The sequence below is a fragment of the Lolium rigidum genome, chromosome 7, assembly GCF_022539505.1.
Source record: "Lolium rigidum isolate FL_2022 chromosome 7, APGP_CSIRO_Lrig_0.1, whole genome shotgun sequence".
Lineage (NCBI taxonomy): Eukaryota > Viridiplantae > Streptophyta > Magnoliopsida > Poales > Poaceae > Lolium > Lolium rigidum.
Genome location: NC_061514.1, coordinates 339,456,799 through 339,467,673, shown reverse-complemented (window position 1 = coordinate 339,467,673; position 10,875 = coordinate 339,456,799).

Here is a 10,875-nt window from a genome sequence, read left to right as displayed (position 1 = left end):
GGTTTATCTTGCTTGCCATGAAGCCGGTTTGCGGACAACGAGCGAGTCGAAGACTCCGGTAGGATTTAGCACACTACTAAACCGGAAAGAAAAAACATTCAATAAGCAACCGATGAACCGAAAAAATAGACAAGTTACATGCAACTTAAGTTGGGGTAGTCCCCGAGATTCACTCAAGGTTCCGGCATCTTTTATTCATAGCATATAAGGTACAAAAAGGAACTTCTTACACCACCACTTCAAGAGTAGAAAGGACGCAACGAGCTACGTTCCATGGACGCTTGCTCTCCTCGCCGGACTCTGTCCGCCTTTCCTTTCTTCCATTCCTGTGCATCTATCAAGTAGTATGCATCATTGTGAAGCACCTTGCTTACAATGAAGGGACCTTCCCACGGTGGCAAAAGCTTATGCCGGCCTTCAGTGCGCTGCACCAGGCGAAGTACAAGATCTCCTTCCCGGAAAACTCTTGGGTTAACCTTCCGGTTATGATAGCGTCTTAGGTTTTGTCGGTAAATGGCTGTTCTTGCCAAAGCCAGCTCTCTTGCTTCTTCTAGCAAGTCCACATCGTTTTCTCGGCCTCTTTGACCTCTTGCTCAGTATAGAGCTGTACCCTTGGTGAATCATGGATGATATCGGTTGGTATCACCGCTTCTGCTCCATAAACCATGAAGAAGGGAGTGTATCCGGTAGACCGGTTTGGAGTTGTTCTTATACTCCACAGTACTGATGGTAGCTCATCGAGCCAACATCCCGGTGACTTTTCCACCGCATCAATGAGTCTAGGCTTGATACCGGAAAGCACCAAGGCATTCATTCTTTCTACTTGGCCATTGCCCTGTGGATGTGCCACTGAGCACAAATCCAACCGGATGTTCTTTTCTTCACAGAACCTTTTGAACTCACCTTGAGCAAAGTTGGTTCCGTTATCAGTGATGATGCTGTGCGGGTATCCATACCGGAAAATGACATCTTTCAAGAATTTCACAGCTGTATGCCCATCACACTTTGCGATAGGTTTTACTTCCAGCCACTTGGTGAACTTATCCACCATGACCAAGATGTGAGTCATGCTGCTTCTTGCAGTTTTGAATGGTCCAACCATGTCAAGGCACCAAACAGCGAATGGCCATGTTAGCGGTATTGTCTTTAAACCGGATGCTCGGGGTATGGTTTTGCTTGGCGTACCTCTGGCAGCCGTTGCATTTTCTTACCAAATCCTCGGCGTCCTCCAAAGCAGTGGGCCAATAGAACCCATGCCGGAATACTTTTGCTACCAAAGCCCTTGATGAAGCATGATGCCCACATTCTCCTTGGTGAATTTCCTCAAGCATTTCTTTTCCTTCCTCCGGTTCCACACATCTTTGAAGGACACCGGTAACGCTTCTCTTGTACACCTCACCATTGATGAATGTGTAAGCTTTGGACCTTCTTTGTATCCTCCTTGATTCATTTTCGTCAGCCGGCAAGGTGCCGCTGATCAGGAATTCCTTAATAGGTTTAACCCATGATGGTATTTCTCGAACCAAAAACACCGGTGCATCTATCTCCATGCTATCTACCAGCATCGTTTCTTCCGGTATGGGTACAGCAGTCCCCGAGCCTACCGGAGCGAGTCCCCGAGCTTGCCGGAGCAGGCCCCGGGTTCCCTTCATCGATATCCATGGGTACTACGTGTGACTCTGGTACAAAAATTGATTCTGATTCCGGGCTCGGCTTGATCGATGGCACTCTTAGGTGAGCCAAAGCTATTCCGGGAGGAATTTCTTGCCTAGATGAGCCCAGCTTGGACAAAGCATCCGCGGCCTCATTTTCTGCTCGCGGCACATGGTGAAACTCACACCCTTCGAAGAATCCGGCAATCTTTTGCACGTGAAACCGGTACGAGGCCATGTTGGCGTCTTTTGCATCCCAATCTCCTGAGCACTGCTGTACCACAAGGTCTGAATCGCCATAGCAAATGATCCGGTGTGCACCGATTTCTTTTGCGACCTTAAGCCCATGGATCAAAGCTTCATATTCAGCGACATTGTTCGATGCCCCGAAATGTACTTGCAAAACATACCGGAGGTGGTCTCCTTTTGGTGAAGTAAGCACCACACCGGCACCTAGACCTTCCTTGAGCTTAGATCCATCAAAGTGCATCTTCCAGTATTCTATCCTCTGATCTGGCGGTTTGTATTGCATCTCCGCCCAATCAACAAGGAAATCAGCCAAAGCCTGTGATTTTATGGCATCTCTTCTTTCATATACCGGCACGTACGGTGATATCTGGATCGCCCATTTTGCAATCCGGCCGCTGGCATCTTTGTTGCACATGATGTCGGAAATTGGTGCTTCACTCACCACCTTCATGGGGTGCTCCTCAAAGTAGTGCTTGAGTTTTGTGGCGGCCATGTACACGCCATAAGTCATTTTCTGGAAGTGAGGGTAGTTTTGTTTTGAGAGGGAGAGCACCTCGCTCAAGTAGTATACCGGCCTCTGGACGGTTTTTTCTTCCTCTTCTCTTTCAGCCACAACCACTACACTCACAACCCGGTTTGTTGCTGCTATGTATAACAAAGCATAGGCTCCCTTTCTAGAGGTGAAGCCGGTATGGGTGCTGTGGCTAGCATCGTTTTTAGCTCCTTAAACGCTGCGTACGCTCGAGGGGTCCGGACGAACGTGTCGGATTTCTTCATGAGAGCATAGAGTGGCAGAGCTTTTTCTCCCAACTCTGCTTACAAACCGGCTCGGCGATGCCAAGCTTCCGGTAAACTTTTGCACATCTTTTAACTCTCGAGGGATAGCCATTCTTTCTATCGCCCGGATCTTTACCGGATTAACCTCTATGCCCCGGCTTGAAACCAGGAAACCGAGCAACTTGCCGGCGGGGACACCAAAGGTACATTTTGCCGGATTGAGTTTCATCCGGAACCGCCTTAGGTTATCGAATGTTTGCCGGATGTCATCGATTAAAGTGTTTTTTACCTTAGTTTTTATCACGATGTCATCCACATAGACTTGCACATTTTTTCCAATTTGATCAAACAAGCATTTTTGCATACGATACTGGTACGTTGCACCGGCGTTGCGCAACCCAAAAGGCATAGTGACATAGCAATAAGCCCCGTGCGGGGTAATGAACGCAGTTTTTATTTGATCTTCCTTTTTTAAGGGAATTTGGTGGAAACCGGAATAGGCATCCGGGAAGGACAACAACTCACACCCGGCAGCTTGAATCAATCACTTGATCGATTCGTGGCAAAGGAAAAGGATCTCTTGGGCAAGCCTTGTTCAGGTTGGTGTAGTCGATGCACATGCGCCACACCTTCGGAGCTTTTGCCTCCAGGTTCTCATCTTTCTTCTTTTCAACCATTACCGGATTGGCCAGCCACTCTGTGTGCGTGACCTCCACAATGAATCCGGCAACAAGCAGCTTGGTTACTTCTTCTCCTATGATCTTTCTTCTGTCTTCAGCGAACCGACGCAGTGGTTGCCGCACCGGCTTGGCATCTTTCCGGACGTTTAGAGAGTGCTCAGCCAGCTCCCTCGGAACACCTACCAAATCATCAGTTGACCAGGCAAAGATATTCCGATTCTCACGGAGGAAGCTGACGAGCGCGCTTTCCTATGCTTGATCAAGGCCGGCGCCGATACGAACGGTGCGCTCCGGGTGTGCCGGATCCAGCACAATGTTCTTTGTTTCATTGGTTGGCTTGAATGCCGGTGTGCCCATGTTTTCACTCATTGCCGCCAAACTCATTTGTGAGGATTGAGCCAGCGCAACAGCTCGTCTCGCATTCTTTTCTTTTCCTCCGCGATCACCAGCGATTCTGCTAGGTTTGATCCGGCAGATGCAGTTTCCAGTGAGATCTTATAGTTTCCCACCAAAGTCAATGGCCCACGAGGTGCCGGCATCTTCATCTTGAGGTAAGCCGTATGAGTGGTGGCCATGAAAGCAGCCAACGCCGGTCTCCCCAGACAATGCATGGTAGGGACCGTCCCGGATCCACCACCTCAAACTCCAGATTTTCCACCCGGCAATTGTCACGTCCTCCAAATGCCACGTCCACCCGAACTTTTCCTATCGGGGCACAGGACAAGCCAGGGACGATCCCATGGAACGTTGTGCGCGTTGGCTGAAGCATGTTTTCTGTTATGCCCAGCGTTTGCATGGTGTGCTTGTACATGATGTTGATGCTACTGCCATTGTCTATCAGCACCTTGCTGAACTTCACTCGAGTTTGCGGCCCTTTCATGATCGGGTCCACAACAAGAGCATATCCACCCGGATTCGGCATGATCTTTGGGTGATCCTTGGATGACCAGGTAATTTCCTGATTGGACCACATCATGTACTTGGGAACCGCCGGCATCACAAGGCATTGACCTCCATGGAGCGCCGGTGTACACTTTGCCGGTCTGTTGGCTCGGTGACAAAGACAACACAGCACGGATGCGGATCTTCGTAAACATTCCGGCCTAAAGGTGCCGGTGGAGGTGGCTGGTTATCATTTTGCTCCACCCGGTTAACTTGCCGGGTACTCGCTGCCGGTTTGGCTGCACCGGTAAGGCGTTTGCCCGGTAAGTGGTGGTGGTGGCGGTAGCTGTTGTTGTTGCCGCGGCATGTCTTGCGGTGGCCGCGCATCTTTCACTGTTCCTTTTTGCATCAAGTACTTGGTCCAGGTACAATCCTTCGTCAGATGGTTTGACGGATGTGCCGGATTCGGCGTGTGCCATCGGCAAGGTTGATCCATGGCAGCTTCCATGGTGTATTTCGCGGGTTCTTGCCAGTTCTTCTTCTGGACCCAGGGTTTCTTTTCCACCCATTGTTTCTTAGGACCCGCCCATGGCTGCGATCCGGTTTTTTGCCTCTGGGTCGTCGCTGGCCTCAAAGTTTTCCTGCACAGCAGCAACTTGCTGCGGACCGTACCTTCGATCCGGAAAATCTTCCCTTCTTTTGTTATTCCGGTTGTCCCGGTGTTGTTCGTGGCGCAGCTGTTCCGGCTCCGGTTGCACTGCCGGTTGCGTTGGGTCTCCCAACGCATAGCTATCCGCCACACGTATCATCTCTGCCAACGTTGTCGGCATGTTGCGCTGCAACTTTTGCCACAACGGTGAACCTCTTCTGCATCCACTGCTAAACCAAGCAATGGCTTGTGCCTCGATCACCCCCTCACAGGAGTTCCTTGTGGTGTTCCACCGGGCTAGATAATCCCGGTCTGTTTCGTTCGGGCGCTGCACGCACAGAGCAAGTTGCTGCGGCCTGTTTGGCCTCCGATAGGTGCTGCTGAAATTGCTCACAAAGGCCTCCTCAAAATCCAGCCAGCCATTTATGCTTCCCGCCGGCAAGTTGTTTAGCCGATTCTTGCCGGTCCAACCAAAAACGATGGTATGATCCTCACGGCCCAACGCCGGTTTCCTCCTCCTCGCTACGGTTCCTCCACCGCCTGCAACGTATACCGCGGTCACGTAATCCGCGAGCCAATCTTCCGGCTTCGTGGTGCCGTCATACGTCTTTGTGTCACGGGGCAACATAAAGTTGCGAACTGGTGGTTTTTCTTTCATGATCCTTGGGCCAAAACACTTTGGACCTGGAGGACCTTCCTCCTCGATCATTTCTGACAAGTATACTCTATCCAGACGGTGCCTCGCATCCCGTTCCGGTAAATATCTCTCTCCCAGGCGTTCTCCCAATGGGTTCCGGTATGCTGCCGGTCTCGTGGAATTGGCTTCATCGTGACATTCCGGTACCGCGGCCCTTGCCTGCCGATACCTTGGGGGATCTATTTCCTCCTCGTCGTACGCTGCCCTTGCAGCTCGATAGTTTTGCCCGGTCTCATATCTACCGGCATGATTGTTTCCGGCATAGCCTCCGGCGTAGCCTCGCTCCGCCCCTTGGCTTTTTCTACCGGCATCGTGTTGCCCGGCTTGTTGCTTTCCGGCAAGAACCGGATCGTACACGATCATCTCGCTGCGCATTCACTTCTTTTTCTCTCCTTCTATCCGGATGGGGGACGAAGCCTGCCCATGGGATTTGCTACCGGCATTCTTTGTTGAACGCGCGGATTTTGAGGCCGCTGCCTTGTTCAGCTTATCCAGCTGCTCAGCATTTTGCTGCTCAATGGTTTCCAGCAGCTCTCTAACACGCTCTTGCTGCTTTACCAAAGCCTCTCCGGAAAGCGACTCGCACAGCTCTACAGCGGCCTTAGCAGCTTTTATAGTTTTATCCGGGCTGCTATACTTAGGCTTTTCCACGATGCTAACGGATGCGGAGGCGCTCTTGCCGGTAAGAATCTCTTTGCGCAAATCTTGATCTAGGTTGCGAGCTTTTAGCCGGTTTTCCGGCATCCTAGCAAGCATGCGCGCTAACGAAGCAAAGCCATGGGCAGCGTTATACTCACGTACGGTTAGGTTCAGCTCGCGCTGCGCCCTGACGATGTCCTTGCCGCTCTCCAGCATCTTCTGGCGCTGCGCCTCCAGCTCCGCCTGAGCCGCTGCCGGATCGATGTTCTGCGCGATGGGGGTGGCGAGGACGTTCATCGCCGCCTGGAGCGGTGTCTCCGGTGGCGCGGATGATGCTCCCGCTGCGCCTGCGCCGCGCTCCAGCGGTGGCTTAGCCGCACGGGTCGAAACCGCGCGACCGGCACCTTCAGCCGCAACCTCCTTTCCTCGCACCAGCCACACCGGTCATCATTACCTCGACGCGCTGCCGGCGCGCGGCCAGCACAGAGCCATCTTGGCGGGTCCGGTGCCACCAGCACCGGCGAGAGGCGCCGGCGCACGGGGACGGTGCCGAAGTAGACGCGATGGCTGCCGAACTCGATCATGCGGCCGTTCTTGGGAAGACGCCGCCGTTGGCGAAGCAGCCCGCGTTGTCGTTGATGAAGTCCATGGCGTAGATGCTCTGCACCAACGCGGACACCGTACGCTCGCCGGAGATCTCGAGAACGCCCGCCCGAATGTGAACTCCATCAAGCGCCACTTCACTCCCCACGGTGGGCGCCAACTGTCGTCGTGGTGAACGAGCAGATGCCATAGGATGGCTTAGATTGGGGCCGAATGGACGCAAGAGGATTCGGGGGAGGGTTTGCGATCAGGTGGGAAGAGATTCCGGATGGTTTCCTCAAGAACTTGGCCAAGGCCGGAGGTTGAAGAAGAAAGACACAAGGAAGAACTCCCTCTAGATCACCATGTTCATAGATTCACACAAGTTACGGGCTCGCCTTCCTACATACACGCGTACATACTTGCCCGTGAAGATGGGCTGCCCCCTCTCCTTATATAGGGGAGAGGGTGGCTTACACCGCAAGAAACCCTAATGGCATCTTTGACTGGACAAACTACTTTACGGAGTTACTCGTACAAAGCTACTTTAATCGGCTACTCGTACAAAGCTACTTTAATCATAGATGACACCGGGGCCTTCTTTTATCATAGAAGCCGACGTCCCCGGCTTCTTTCTCCGTCACCTCTCTCTTTGGCGCCGGGGCTCGAATAAAGTTACTTGGCTTAGCTCATCCTTGTCTTCTTGCTCGAAGAGAATCTTTGACCAGATCCTGCCGACAGGCTCTCCTTTCCGGTATCTTTTATACCGGGTCCCGCATACCCCTTTGGGGATACCGGCTTAGCCTTGCTCTCCCGGATTCCTACTAGGCTTCCGGCAAGAACATTAAACCGGTATCTCGATGGCTCAAACCATCCGGTTTGGCATGCCTTTGGCATACCGGGGGTTATCCCCCCAACAATGGTGCTGATGGCGGTACTGCCTCTGTTTGATGCCGGCGGTTAGATCTGATGGTGAACTATGAACTGTGTCATTTGGTTGTGTCATTTTATGTCTGCACTATGAACTATGCATGATTTGTTTGTGTTTTAACGTTGAGCTTTGATCCATCATATGCAAATCAATTTCATAAACCTTGTTTTTACGGGTTCGGAAGCCGCAGGCGCAGAACAGAGCCCGTTGATACGCGTACAGCACGCGTCCGTTGGGAACCCCAAGAGGAAGGTGTGATGCGTACAGCGGCAAGTTTTCCCTTAGTATGAAACCAAGGTTTATCGAACCAGTAGGAGCCAAGAAGCACGTTGAAGGTTGATGGCGGCGAGATGCAGTGCGGCGCAACACCAAGGATTCCGACGCCAACGTGGAACCTGCACAACACAAACCAAGTACTTTGTCCCAACGAAACAGTGAGGTTGTCAATCTCACCGGCTTGCTGTAACAAAGGATTAGATGTATAGTGTGGATGATGATTGTTTGCAGAAAACAGTAGTACAAGTATTGCGATGAGATTGTATTTCGAGTATAGAGAATTGGCCCGGGGTCCACAGTTCACTAGAGGTGTCTCTCCCATAAGATAAACGGCATGTTGGGTGAACAAATTACGGTTGGGCAATTGACAAATAGAGAGGGCATGACCATGCACATACATATTATGATGAGTATAGTGAGATTTAATTGGGCATTACGACAAAGTACATAGACCGCTATCCGACATGCATCTATGCCTAAAAAGTCCACCTTCGGGTTATCATCCGAACCCCTTCCGGTATTAAGTTGCTAACAACGGACAATTGCATTAAGTATTGCGCGTAATGTAATCAATAACTACATCCTCGGACATAGCATCAATGTTTTATCCCTAGTGGCAACAGACACATCCATAACCTTAGAGGTTCTTGTCACTCCTCCAGATTCACGGAGACATGAACCCACTATCGAGCATAAATACTCCCTCTTGGAGTTACTAGCATCAACTTGGTCAGAGCATCTACTAATAACGGAGAGCATGCAAGATCATAAACAACACATAGATATAAATTGATAATCAACATAACATGGTATTCTCTATTCATCGGATCCCAACAAACACAACATATAGCATTACAGATAGATGATCTTGATCATGTTCGGCAGCTCACAAGACCCGACAATTAAGCACAATGGGGAGAAGACAACCATCTAGCTACTGCTATGGACCCATAGTCCAGGGGTAGACTACTCACTCATCACTCCGGAGGTGACCATGGCGGCGTAGAGTCCTCCGGGAGATGAATCCCCTCTCCGGCAGGGTGCCGGAGGCGATCTCCTGAATCCCCCGAGATGGGATTGGCGGCGGCGGCGTCTCTGGAAGGTTTTCCGTATCGTGGCTCTCGGTACTGGAGGTTTCACGACGAAGGCTATTTGTAGGCGGAAGGGTAGGTCAGGGGGCGTCGCGAGGGGCCTAGGAGATAGGTCGGCGCGGCCAAGGGTGGGGCCGCGCCGCCCTACCTCCTGGCCACCTCGTGGCCCCACTTCGTTGACTCTTCGGTCTTCTGGAAGCTTCGTGGCAAAATAGGCCCCTGGGCGTTGATTTCGTCCAATTCCGAGAATATTTCCTTACTAGGATTTCTGAAACCAAAAATAGCAGAAAACAGCAACTGGCTCTTCGGCATCTCGTTAATAGGTTAGTTCCAGAAAATGCATAAATATGATATAAAGTGTGCATAAAACATGTAGATATCATCAATAATGTGGCATGGAACATAAGAAATTATCGATACGTCGGAGACGTATCGACATCCCCAAGCTTAGTTTACTGCTCGTCCGAGCGAGTAAACGATAACAAAGATAATTTACGGAGTGACATGCCATCATAACCTTGATCATACTATTGTAAGCATATGTAATGAATGCAGCGATCCAAACAATGTAAATGACATGAGTAAACAAATGAATCATATAGCAAAGACTTTTCATGAATAATACTTTCAAGACAAGCATCAATAAGTCTTACATAAGAGTTAACTCATAAAGCAATAATTCAAAGTAGAGGTATTGAAGCAACACAAAGGAAGATGAAGTTTCAGCGGTTGCTTTCAACTTGTAACATGTATATCTCATGGATATTGTCAATGTAAAGTAATATAACAAGTGCAATATGCAAGTATGTAGGAATCAATGCACAGTTCACACAAGTGTTTGCTTCTTGAGGTGGAGAGAGATAGGTGAACTGACTCAACATAAAAGTAAAAGAAAGGTCCTTCAAAGAGGAAAGTATCGATTGCTATATTTGTGCTAGAGCTTTGGTTTTGAAAACAAGAAACAATTTTGTCAACGGTAGTAATAAAGCATATGTGTTATGTAAATTATATCTTACAAGTTGCAAGCCTCATGCATAGTATACTAATAGTGCCCGCACCTTGTCCTAATTAGCTTGGATTACCGGGATTATCGCAATGCACATGTTTTAACCAAGTGTCACAAAGGGGTACCTCTATGCCGCTCGTACAAAGGTCTAAGGAGAAAGCTCGCATTGGATTTCTCGCTATTGATTATTCTCAACTTAGACATCCATACCGGGACAACATAGACAACAGATAATGGACTCCTCTTTAATGCATAAGCATGTAGCAACAATTAATTTTCTCATATGAGATTGAGGATATATGTCCAAAACTAAAACTTCCACCATGGATCATGGCTTTAGTTAGCGGCCCAATGTTCTTCTCTAACAACATGCATGCTCTAACCATTAGGTGGTAAATCGCCCTTACTTCAGACAAGACGAACATGCATAGCAACTCACATGATATTCAACAAAGAGTAGTTGATGGCGTCCCCAGGAACATGGTTATCGCACAACAAGCAACTTAATAAGAGATAAAGTGCATAAGTACATATTCAATACCACAATAGTTTTTAAGCTATTTGTCCCATGAGCTATATATTGTAAAGGTAGAGGGTAGAAATTTTAAAGGTAGCACTCAAGCAATTTACTTTGGAATGGCGGAGAAATACCATGTAGTAGGTAGGTATGGTGGACACAAATGGCATAGTGGTTGGCTCAAGTATTTTGGATGCATGAGAAGTATTCCCTCTCGATACAAGGTTTAGGCTAGCAAGGCTATTTG